The sequence below is a fragment of the Candoia aspera genome, chromosome 4 (genome assembly GCF_035149785.1).
Source record: "Candoia aspera isolate rCanAsp1 chromosome 4, rCanAsp1.hap2, whole genome shotgun sequence".
NCBI lineage: Eukaryota > Metazoa > Chordata > Lepidosauria > Squamata > Boidae > Candoia > Candoia aspera.
This window is the reverse complement of record NC_086156.1, coordinates 58,851,158-58,864,213: the sequence shown is the minus strand read 5'-3', so window position 1 is coordinate 58,864,213 and position 13,056 is coordinate 58,851,158.

Sequence of the window (13,056 nt, the reverse complement as noted above, 5' to 3'; positions counted from 1 at the left end):
AATTTATTGAATAGCATGTGATGCAAACTGCATTATCTAATGCTATCAACCAGCTGCCTCAGGGAAGTAATTCTAAAATGGAGCCAAGAAAAGTTAAATAATCATTCCCTGACACTGTGCTCAAAGGAGTACAACTAGTTATTTGGCTTTCACTTCTCACTAATGTGTAGTTCTGTCAACTGGATGTAGCAACTGTTAGTGAAGGAGGTTTTAACCTCAGACATGATCTGATATGGATGTAGTTGCTGTTACAGAATGAATGCTAACTGTAAAATGGCATAAAGAAAAGTTGATGCATTATATACTGTCTGCTTTCATTGGGTAGAGCTACCATTTATGTGCTGCAAAAATCCAGACAGCCACCAGATGGCAGGAAATGGTTAGAGTTTTCTGCATCTCTTTGATGCCACCCAATTGTAGTCTGGATTTTTGCAGCGTGAATATGGTAGCCGTAACTTAAGTCCAATATATATGTTCTTTCCTTTCACAAATATCTGCATGAGGGAAGCAATCTCAGCCAGTCACGTGATCAGTGCCTGGTCTCATACTTCCAGGGAATTCAGTCCCACTGAATACAATGCAATATTTTCCAAGTATGAGTATAGGGGATTTTATAGACAAAATCTATAAATATTTACTCCAAAGTATTCTCATATAGTTTACAAATGGTTATGTTTAAGGAAGCGTTGATAAGATTAAAGCCATAAGACATGTGTGCTTGAATTTTTAAAAATACAATTGGAAGTAGATTCCATGTAGGTACCTATGGGTATAGTTATATCCTAGCTTCAAAACTGCTGATTTGTCTTTTGAACAGGAGGAGAGGGGAGGGTGCATTAAGCATATGTAGAACTACAATGGATGGTGTTGTTTTGTTTTTTCCATTTTGTAAGGTGCTTGATCGTTGGCTATCCTTCTGTGTTTACTGGCCACTGTTGTGAGCTGCCTAGGACTATGGTGTATTAGATATATGGTCATATATGTTTTATAAATAAATAACCAAATAAATAAATGTCAGCACCCTCTTATAAAAAGAGGTCAAGGCATGCTGTCACTGAGTGTATGCACAAATAAGGAATCCATGACATACTGCTCTGATGAAAGTACTATAGCTGTAGTTTTCCCAAGGCTATCAAGTAAGTTCATGGCTGGAGTAAAATTTCACCTTGGTTTACAGAAGAATCACAGAACTAATACCCGGAAAGGGGTGGGGTGGGTAGACAGTGCAGTCCAATCTTGATTATGTATTAGGCATTGTGGTCAAGGTAAATCAAATGTGTACAATCTGTTGCCTCAAGATCATATTCATTCATTCATTCATTCATTCATTCATTCATTCAACAAATGTATGTGCTTGCCCATCCAACCAGTGGAAGTTAGGCAGTGAATAAATACATTTAAAAGGCAATCAAAAGAATTTTTTAAAAAGCCAAGTCAAGGCTCCACAGTACTCCAACATGACACACAGCTACACCAGAGTTCCATTCACATCCTGGCCTCAGTACCTTTGGGAAAAAAACAGATTGTCTTAGCCTTCTTGAAGGCTAGAGGGTCAAGGCATCCATATCTTCATGAGGAGGCTACTCCATAAGGCAGGTGCCATAACAGAGAAGGCAGGCTTCCTAAGCCCCACCAGGTGACACACTTCACCAAAGGGGCCTGAAGCATGTCCACCCTCCCAGATCTGATGAGAGAAACAATCAGGGATAGGCAGTCCCACAAGTAACCTGGCCCCATGCTTTAAAGATGACAACCAGCTCCTTGAATTGTACCCAGAAGCCTACTGGAAGCAAGTTCAGCTCACATAGCAGTGGTATTATGTGGGCATACCACAGTGCACCCAGTAATGCACAATGAATTCTGGACCAGCTGAAGCTTCTGAATACTCTTCAAGAGCAGCTCATGATTAACAGGGTGGATTAAATCCCCAAAGAATAGAACATCAATATTGGAAGGAGACAATACTGGGCTCCGTAGACACTTAAGGGTATAGGGATACACAAGAAGATAAAAACCTAAAAGGACACATTATGAGACAAAGCTTGACAAAAGTATGGAACTTTATGAGGAAAGTAAGTCCAACAATTTCACTCTCTCGAAATGCCTTTCTTGTTGGAGATAATTACAGTAAGAAAAGTATAATTGCATATGCAAACATGATTCACCCAGACTCTATGAATATCACTCAAACAAAGCTACTATAGCTAAGTAAAATTTTACCTATTGTTTAAATTCAACAACATGGAGCCAACTGCACTTCCCCATGGAAGGAATCTGAACATTGCCATCAAGAAGTCAGTATTGCATATCTGTATTCTTTGAGCCATTCCCATCAGTGGAATCACAAAGAGTCCTCTCTAAGTGATCTTAAAGTACAGATTACTCAATGTTAGCAAAAGCCCAAGGATTCTTCTGGAATTGTCTAATTCCTTCCTTCTCCTATTTTCCGCACAACAGCAACCCTGTGAGGTGAGTTGGGCTGAGAGAGAGTGACTGGTCCAAGGTCACCCAGCCGGCTTTCATGCCTAAGGTGGGTCTAGAATTCACAGACTCCTGGTTTCTAGCCCAGCACCTTAACCACTAGACCAAACTGGCTCTCAGTGCTGCAGCTAATGGAGAAATCCAAAAATAACATGAAAAAAGCACCTTGTGAAAAGTTCTTGGCTTGGATTCAAACATCTAGATCACTTTTACAGAAAATCAGAGAGATTGTATTAATAATCAGGAAATTCAGACACTCATCATGACACATGGCTTGTCTCTTAAAGATAATGTTAAAGATAAATTAGAAAGATAATAACAAAAATGTTTACCTGGAGAAAAATAATTCATGCATAATAAAAATACAATAATTATTTTGGATTGCATGATAGCAGTTTGGGAACTAACTCATCAGTGAATAACAATGTTTAGCAGCAAGGATGAAACTATATATATAATCTGAATGCACTGAATTCTATCAAGACAATAAATTAACTTATCCCATCAGGAATAATTCATCATTGCTTACATCACATCCATCCTGGAAAAATGACGGACAGTGCACAGGTTAAAAATGATGGTTGCAATACATAGAATGTATTCAGCTCCCTAGCCACTTAATAGTTTATTATGTTTGAAGTCACCAAATACTGTTTGGGACTACAGTGATGGTGGACCTCTCACACAACTAAGGGCAAAGCTACATAATGTATGGGAAGCTGGCTATCTTCAAAGATGAAGTGGACTACAGCTCAGGAAACTCAGATCATGATGGGCTGAAGCAACATGTTTTCTTGTTTTGCTTATTGTTAAGGTAGAGATGAGATGGAAGGCAGCATTCAGTCTCATAAATCTACCAACTTTCTTTTTCGTGTCAAATTTTACTTGGCCCGACTCAGCATAGGTCAACTTCAGATCCACCTGAGAAACAATTAAGTCCTCTGGTGATCAATTATAGAATAGTTGGGTACTTTCCATTATGGCATGCCCTGGCCTCCCTTGATGTGATGACAACTGTTGGATAAAAGCTTGCTATTGCTATGGGAAGAAGCTGGGACAAAGCGCAATGCATATGATCCCTTTGAGTTCTGCCACACCACAATCCACTGGATCTTAAAATAATTCCCAAAGGCCTATATACCAAATGTTGTATTCTTCCCATTGCCTTCAAAAAATGCAAATCACAGGAGCCTATACTTTGTTTTCATCCACATGCATGTAAGTCTGCTGTTGTCATGTTCACTGTTTCAATGTGCACTGTACATCGTAACGTTTCACATGCCATGGCACTGATGCGCATTTCTGTTTGGGAGGGAGTTGCTGTGAAACCTTGTACCATGCTCTGTATCTATGTTCATTACAATGGAATGTGTTTGGGTTATGTGCTCTGCTCAAGGTCTTTTCCCACAGACCATCAGAAGCCGTTAGGAGCACCTGGGATTGTGAACTTGGGAAGATTCTACAGGGGGAGGGATCTCCTTTGCACCGAGGGTTTTTAGTTTGCATTTGGTGCGCTTTAATCATTCTCAGCTTTCTTTGTGATCCTGCATACTATTCTTTAATAAATCAGATATCTTTGAATTCCTGCTCATGTGTCTGAGAGTCTTTTAGAATAGGCATTCATTACATAAAGCTGAGAATCACCAAAGTTGTACTGTTAGTTCCTACCAAGATTCTTTTCTTGTGAGGGAAAATAGTTAATGATGGCCGAGTCCAAGCTCACGACCGGGGGACTTGAGGAGCCAGCTAGCTTGATGCCCGAGTCGACGGTCAAGAGCGGAGAACTGAGCCTCACCCCAGAACCTTCAGATTTCTGGCAGGATTCGAGTTCCAGCCCTGAGGTGGAGGAATCTGATGATGGGGGAGAACCAGAGCAACCAGCACCCAGCGAATTGCCCGCAGAGTTGATCACCTGGGATGAAATGGGAGAACCCCAGCCAGGGACGTCCCAGGCGTCCTGGAAGTATTGGTTCCCGCTGACCCCAGATGTAGAATCTACCACGATATCAACAGAGAGACAGCTTAACACACGAGGGAGGAAGGAATCTCAAACCCCTGAAAGGCTAAGAGTGGTGGAGGCCAAAATAGAATTGATGGAGTACATGTTAAGAAACCTGTCTCTGTCATTGGGGGGGCAGGGGAGGCACGAAGGAGATCCCAGCTTCACACAACCATCCCCCATCCTCCCACCCAGACCGCCGGCAGAGCAGGGCCGGAGACAGCTCCGGGATGAATCTCCACCCCGCAGAGCTCGACCACCAGTGTCCCCACCCCGAAGAGGGAGAACTACTGCAACATGGGGCCCAACCACTCAAGCAGCCACTGATTCCGCTCCAACAGGAGTGGGGGTGAGAGACTTTTCTGTCAAGTTTGATGGGGATCCAACAAAGTTATCTTTCTTTCTAAACAATGCTAAAAGTTACATGAGGCAGTTTGGAGCATACTTCCCTTCTGAAGAGGCTAAGATAACTGCCATTGCCATCAAGTTGAAGGGCCGAGCGGCTGACTGATATGTTCAATTAAGTGAGGCTGACTCCCCTGAACTTGAGTATTTCGAGGACTTCATGTGGGCATTAAAGCTGCATTTTGAGGATCCTCTGGCCAAGGCAAGAGCTAAGAAGGCACTGAAGGATCTTACCCAGGGCCAGCTGTCTGTAGCTGATTACGCCCTGGAGTTTAAGGCTTTAGCTGGGAAAATCCCCGACTGGTCTCAGTCAACCTTAATAGAAACGGTTTAAAGAGGGACTCAACTGGGACATCCTATGGTGGGCGTTGTGTAGAGACGACCCAGAGTTGTTGTACGACTAGATCTGTCTGGCCGGCAAGGCTGAGCACGCCCAGCATACCTTCATGCAAACCAGACGACCTGAAAAACCACCAGCCACCATGAGGGGATCCCGAAGTGCTGCAACTGCTGCCCGGCCAGGCTATAGAGCCTGGGAAGAGGAGAGAGATCAGCGCTATGCGAGGGGTCAGTGTCTCTGATGCGGAAAGGAAGGGCATTGAGCAGCTGATTGCCCAAAAGCCAAGGCTGGAGATCGAGCAGGCAAGCTGCCGGCCAAATCGCCCCCCCCCCTCGCGGTGGATGACAGCAGCCAAGGGTGCAGCAGACGCTGAGGAAGTATTCTACTTCCTGGGAGAGGCTGAAGATGACTCTAAGGAGCTGGCGGGAAATGCCAGCCACCTGCCATGAAGAGCACCTGCGGGCAGGTGGAGGAGGATGGGTGTGAGGATGCTATGGTGAGTGCTGACTGTCCCACTTTAGCAGTAAAAGTGAAATTGGGCTCCCTCACAAAGTCTACAGAAGTCTGGGCTTTAGTTGACTTTGGGTGTTCCAGGTGTCTGATTCACCCTGATCTGGTTGCTGCTTTGGACCTGCCTAGCTTCCCCCTCCAGCAGCCTTTGATCTTCACACAGTTGGATGGTTCAACAGCGGGGGGGGGGGCAGCAACCCATTTCACTGGAACTGTCACAATGCAAATGGGCAGCCACCGTGAGACTTTAAAATTCATAGTAGCACCTGTTGTCAATCCCTTGGTAATTCTGGGGATCCCCTGCTTTTCCTATCAAAGCCCATATATAAACTGGGAACACAGAACTGTGACTTTTAAAGGTGGGTTTTACCAAGCTCCTACAGTGGAGAGAGCTTCACGTGCAGGGGTTGGAAGGGCTGCAATCGCCACGCCGCATCCTAGCTTGGCACATTTAGGCTTGCCCAATCGATACCAAGACTTTGCAGACGTTTCTGGGGAAATGGAAGCAGATCAGCTACCACCCCATCGGAAAACTGACTGTGCAATAGAGTTGGTTCCCAACGCTCAATTGCCCAAGCCAAAAATTTATCCAATGTCTCAGAAGGAGCTTGAGGCATTACGGGACTTTATTGACAAAAATCTGTCCAGGGGGTTTATTGAACCTGCAAATTCCCCAGTTGGGGCCCCTGTGCTATTCCGGGAAAAGAAAGATGGCACGCTTCGACTCTGTATGGACTATCGGGGGTTAAATTCCATCTCAATTTGCAACAAGTGCCCTCTTCCGCTCATAAAGGACATGTTAGCTCATTTGTCTAAGGGCAAGATTTTCTCCAAGCTCGATCTTCATGAAGCCTATTTCCGCATCCACATACGAGCTGGAGATGAGTGGAAAACCGCTTTTAATTGCCCACTGGGTTCATTTCAGTACAAAGTCCTCCCTTTTGGGTTGGCAGGGGTGCCCGGAGTCTTCATGCAATTGATAAATGAAGTATTACATGATCATTTGTTTAAAGGGGTCCTGGTTTATTTAGATGATGTTCTCATTTACACTGAAACCGAGGAGGAACACGAAGACAGCACTATCATTCAGTAGTTGCTGAACTTAAGTTAAGCAAATAGCTGAGTACCCATGTAAGATGATCACTCACTGAATTAACTCTTCCCCAGAGTTTCCAGAGCAGCAGATAGTCCTGCTGTTCATAAAAAGGAGAAGACAAAAAAGTAACAGTTTTGCAATCCACCCTTCCCTCAACAAGTATTTCTTTGCTTCCATTTATATGGAACCCTGCTAAATGTACTGGTGGGTATTGAATTGGAGCAGGCAAGGTGTATGCCATGGGATGCTTTCAAATGAAGAATCCATTATTAATCAAGTCTGTTGAGAAGCCATAAAAGTGTTAGCTCTATATTGCCAGATCAGCTATGCTGGTGGAGTTGGTTTCCATTAGATAAAAGTCTAGTTAGAGTTTCATGCTGGCAAAGTGGCATTATCTGGCTTTTTCAGTAGCAGGGAAGAACAGGACAGGACAGGGAGGCCTGCATGGCAGGTACTTTATCTAGTAAGATACCTAACTTCCATCTGTTGCTGAAGCAAAGGAGCAAAAAAAAAAAAAAATGCCAGGCTTTGCAATGGGATGAACAAATGGAGTGCATAGGTGTTTGGACTGTAGCTGGCACATTGGCCAGAGACACTTTCTGCCACAGACACTGAATATTTTATGCACTCAGTTGAACTCGTCAATTGATCTGCTGTAGGTAGTGAAGAGAAATTGGATTTCCTTCCTGAACAGATGTGAAGCCATGTCTAGTAAGTTCCTCAGACTACACTTCCAGAGTGCATTTTTGGCATGCTAAGCCCTAAAAACAATTAATTATTAAATTGTATACCTATTTCTTTAAATAAAATTACCATTCCATTTATGCAAAAGTTATCACATTTATTCCCACCAAACACTGAGTTTTATTTTCCATGTTAAAGAAGAGATGGAAGCCTATCCTGTTTTGCACCCAGTGTTGCTAGCATGTTAGATACTGGCTGCAATTGTTTTTGAAACTGGGCTTTTGTTCGGGGAGAAGTGTCTTATGCTTTTTGTAGACCAGTAAACATCTACAAGATAAATATTTAGGATGGGCAACAGATGATTTAATAAGGTTTCACAAGTAGCACTTATTTGCTTTATTTAAATTTATTTATCTTAAATTCCTTTTTTTTTTTTTACTGGGAATACTTAATTCCCAGACAAACCAGAATAAGGCTCAGAATATAAGGATCATGAACCTTCCATCTAATCTCTGGGACCCTGATCTCTGCTGCTTCTGGAATGTCCATTTTCAATATGATTTGTATAATACCAAAAACACTTTTCCTTAATGGACTGTCATTTCTCACTTTGTGCAATTTCTGGCAGTGAACTGCATTTGCTTTTCTGAAATGGAACTGTGATTGCTGACACAGAGCCCTCTGCTATGAAGCAGTGGGAACATATCTGGAATTACTTTGGTAATTCAGAAATTGTAACAAAAAGGACTATTCATTCCAGGTCAAAGGCAAAAATCAGTGCTTCAAAAAATGGTGCTTCAAAAGTGAACAGAGAGAAAGAGTTTAACAAGTTACAGCAGACAATCAAGTTTTGAAAGTCCCTCCTAGGACAAAAATGTTCTTTGTTTTAAAGGATTGTCCTGCATTTAAAGCACGTTTCAGTGTTTAAATTATCTTTTTTGCTCACAGGAGGGGAGAACAGAGGGAGTGATAGAAGCCTCAACCAAGATTCCATTAATGTAAGTGCACTTCCAATACATTCTTATTTAAAACACTCCATGTGTCCCCAGAGATCTAACCAAACAACTGTTCTCTTTTATCTGATATATGCATTCTCATCTGTTATACACGAGAAGTAGATGGAAGATGATCCAGAAATTATTTCTATGGTACACTAAGGTTAAAACATTTTCTCCCCAAGATTGTTTTGTCATGTCATTTAAAGCTTCACCTGCTGTGTTCCTAGTTGCCTTGAATAGATAAAGGAACTATTCGAGAATAAACAGAATAAACAAGAAATCTAAATCCTAAAGCTCTAGGTACTAACTTAGCTTCTAACTAAATTCTAGAGTCTAGAATTTAGATTCTAATGAAGTGTCATCAAGGACTATTAGCTATGAAAGCTAAATGCTTTTAACTGAATGGAGGCAACACATTTTTGAGAAACACTTTCTTGCCTTGTTGCTGATCTATCAACATCTTCCTAATTATCACTAGAAATAGAATGTTAAATTAAACAGAATTTTGGCCTGAGGCTCTTGCAATGCCAGGGTTATAGCATGGTTTGTGACACAGTGCTAGTATGCTGGAGAGAATAAGATCCATCCTAAGGAGTTACTCATTATCTTAAATAATATGACCTGGCTATTGTAAGTATATTGTAAACCACCCAGAGTCCCTCCAGTTGGAGGAGATGGGCAGTGACAAATTTGATCGATAAATAAATAAATAAATAAATAAATAAATAAAATGAGCAGTGATTGAATTTTTCCCCAAAAGGATTGTGGGGTGGCTGGCACCTTAGAGTCCTCCTCACTGAATTAGATCTTATTGCCACTTGGATTTTATATTTATTTTTATCTTCTATTTATATTGGCAATTTATATTTGCATTTTTGTATGTTCACCGTTTTAATGTTAGTTTTATTGTAAACCACCCAGGGTCCCTCTTTTCAGGGGAGATGGGCAGTGATAAAATTTTAAAAATCAATAAATCAATACATAGTGAAGGAATATTTATTAAAAGCTGCACACCCTGATTTGGTTGTCCATACATGGTCGTAGTTGTGTAGTGTGGAAAGAAAGGTATTTCTCATATGTTTTCATCCTCCTTCTCCTTTATTATTATACACCATCAAGTATGAGCCATAGTATTGAAAACAATTTTTAAAAGGCTTAACTGAAAGATTCAGTTAAGCTCTGGTTATTCATTTCTCAAACTTCAGCTAGATCAAACATAAAAGTAAAAGCCTGTGCCTTTGGTAGGTATTTGTTGGCAGGCAATGTGTATGGTTCCTTAGAACAGTGAAAAACTAATTGACCCATTATGCAAAGCATTTATACAGTAGCAACCCAGTTTGCACATTTTTTTTCTCTCCCTAAATGCTAAAGCAAAATTCAGTGTGCATCCCCAATTAATTTTTGAAGCTCACAGTTCAAAAATCTTGAACTTGAAATTTTAAGGATGCCCACAAATGATACCAAGTTGAAGCAATTAAACATGGAGTTGTATGGCACATAGAACTTGAATACAAGGCAATATTGGTAGTTTCAATTGCTTTGAAGTTAATTTATTTTCACAAAGCAATCCAATTCAACTTATTGCAGACACTGGCTATTTATTACCGGAAGCAATTTCTGTGTGCCAGCAATTTGGATTTAGATCCTAATATATCTTTTTCAGAAGTTTTACATGAAAAAAGTACATCTGAGATGACTTTGAAAAATAACCCTCTTTTTATCAGGTCATTTAAACCTCTAACATTAATTTATGACATCGTTATCTTGTTCAATTATTTTTCTTTGGTAACATACAAAAGTAAATTTTATTTTTTTTTAACAGCTATTTATCCTACCAGTCTTTTCTGTAAACCAATGTATTCCTTCAAATAAAAAGTAATAAATGGTTTAATCCTTTGGGAAGAAACAGTTGAACAACCACAAAGTAGAAACTCTCCGTTCCGATTTGTGAGTTTCCTGAGTAAACTAATAACTGTAGAAAGGAGTTTCAAATTTGTGTTGCCTATTTATCCATAAAGGTAATTTGAAAGGTCTTAGAGATTGCATAGCTCTTAGTTAATTGTGACAGCAAATCATACATTATTTATAAAGTAGGCCAAGTCATAAATTACTTAATAGGTTGGAATTGCCTTTGAAGCTTGCTTGCTTTTCTAGTGCATTGTTTCTGTAATAGGTGCTCAATGTCCTCCATTTTGTTGCCTTTGCAATTTTAGTTATTTGCACGATTGTTTTCAATTTTCATAAAATGACAACAGTTTAGCTTTTGAAGTGCTCAACAAAACAAAAAAGACTATACCACAGAACTATATTTGGAGAGGTAGAAATTACAATTTTGTTGTAATTTGTTACAGTGCAAACTAAAGAGGATGAATCTGGGCGTATAATGTATGGTTGTTTATTTATAATTATGTTTAATTTATTTCACAAAGTATTCTTTATTTTCACAGGTAATATATACAAGAAATTTCTTAAATTACACATTTCTATTTTTGATAGAAAAAGTATGTTTGGGGTTTCAAATCTCTAGCTGGCAGAAGCAGTGAAAGCTAAAATACCTTATTAAGTATAGGATCAAGGTATATAGTTGTGAAAATGTAAATGTCAAATAATCCCAAGCAATTCCTAACTTCAGATGCTATCCCAAATAATGGAATTAATCTTATATCATGGAGATCTGCAAGCAGATTTTCACAGGAATGTTTCCTGCTTTTTCCACAGGACATTGTTTTCCCTGTAACATAGGTGACTGATTCTGCAAGATGGTTTCATCAGACTCTGTGGAAAATTGCTTCAAGAGGTTGTATTATTGTTCATATAAGCTAAATTGCTGCCCTTGACTTCAGAGAGATGTCTATTACTCTTGTGTAACTTAAATTATTGATCCTGTAATTACACTTTCTCATATTTGTTCAATATTAAATTACAGTGTTTTATTAAAATACATTGGTGCTCAAAGGAACAAGTCTTTCATACCTACATTTCTTCCACATAAAATCCCTAATCTTTTCAGCAACAACACATGTAGCCATTTCAATTTGCCTCATAAATCTGCTGTAAATCCTAGTGATTTACAGTTGCTGGAAGAAACGTTCAGTTTACTCTGAAAAGCCCCAAACAATTTATCCTCTTGCTTGCAGAATGATGAGTTCCTCTAAAATATATTCCCCAAACCCTTTGTATTTCCATTTATTTAATAAGCTGTGCACCTGCGTTGATCGTGGCCATTTTTATTCACAGGGGTTCTTTTCCGACCTGATAACCACGGATATCAAAACCATTGACAACAAGACTTTTAAAAAAGGTATTTTGCAAATGCACAAATGCTTGCTTGCTGTTTTGCACATGCATACACACAGAGAGACACAAAACCCTCCAAAAGTCCTCCTCCAAACAAAGTCCTAAATTGTGATACCTGAAACCTTTTACCCTGAATAGCAAAGTCTAGTCTGTATGTACCAAACCACAGATCTATGAAAGTACAGATGATGAAACCACAGATAATGTGGCCCACCAGTAATTTATATCCATACATGAAATATATTAAATCTGATCATTCAGCTACAGATCTTTGTCACAACACCTGCTCAGTGTGCAGTTCACACTGCTTATTTTAAAAGTGAGTAGTTGCTAGAAGCAGCATAGAGTCCACTGTGGCACTCCGTTCTAAAACCAGGTCTTATATTTGCAGCAGTGGGTATTTCCCTTACACAAATGACAGGGAAAACTGGGATCAAGCACAGGTTTCCTACTAGAGGAAAGAGGCTGCTAGGGGGAAAAAGTTACCTGTTTCCCGGCAAACCCTCATTCTAGCCCCCACATGGTTCCAAAAGTTCCCCCCAATCCTCCAAAACATATTTTTATGAAATGCAAGGGGTACAGGAGGAAGGAATAATTGAAAAAAAAATACTGCCTCATCTCCTTAAGGAACACTCCTCACAAAGTGCTAGGCAAGATTCAATCCAGTATCCATGGCTTTCTGCCATTGTAGACTGCATTTTGGTAAGTCCGGTATATCTTTGAGAGATGCAGGAATAACAAAATGGATGCATTTCTTCCCCACCAGCTAAAATGTAGAAACCTTATAATGGGATACTTTTTTGTACCTTTGATCTTAAGAGGAACCCAAACTTCACATGTGAATTTGAAAATCAGTATTTGGTATAAATGCATATTTTAACCTCTGAAGTCTTAAAACTGACATTGCTGATAACTTACAGCCAAATCTGAGACATGATGTATAACTCTAGATTTCCATACCCAGATATATTTCAGCACAAAACAACTCAAATGTCACTAAATACAGAATAAATGTTGGAGATTGTTGGTATAGTTACAGGTAAACAACCTGTTATTCTTCATAGTGTCTATGTATCACACACACAGGAAAATAGTAAACTTACTGTACCATTTGGTGATGGACAGGTATGTTATTAATTGAAAAAAGAAGTTAACAACTTGGCCAAGGAAGCATTCCCCAGTGCATGTATTCTCTAGTTCTGTATAAATATCGATTGATTATAACAGGAGGCTGCCTTGCAGATTT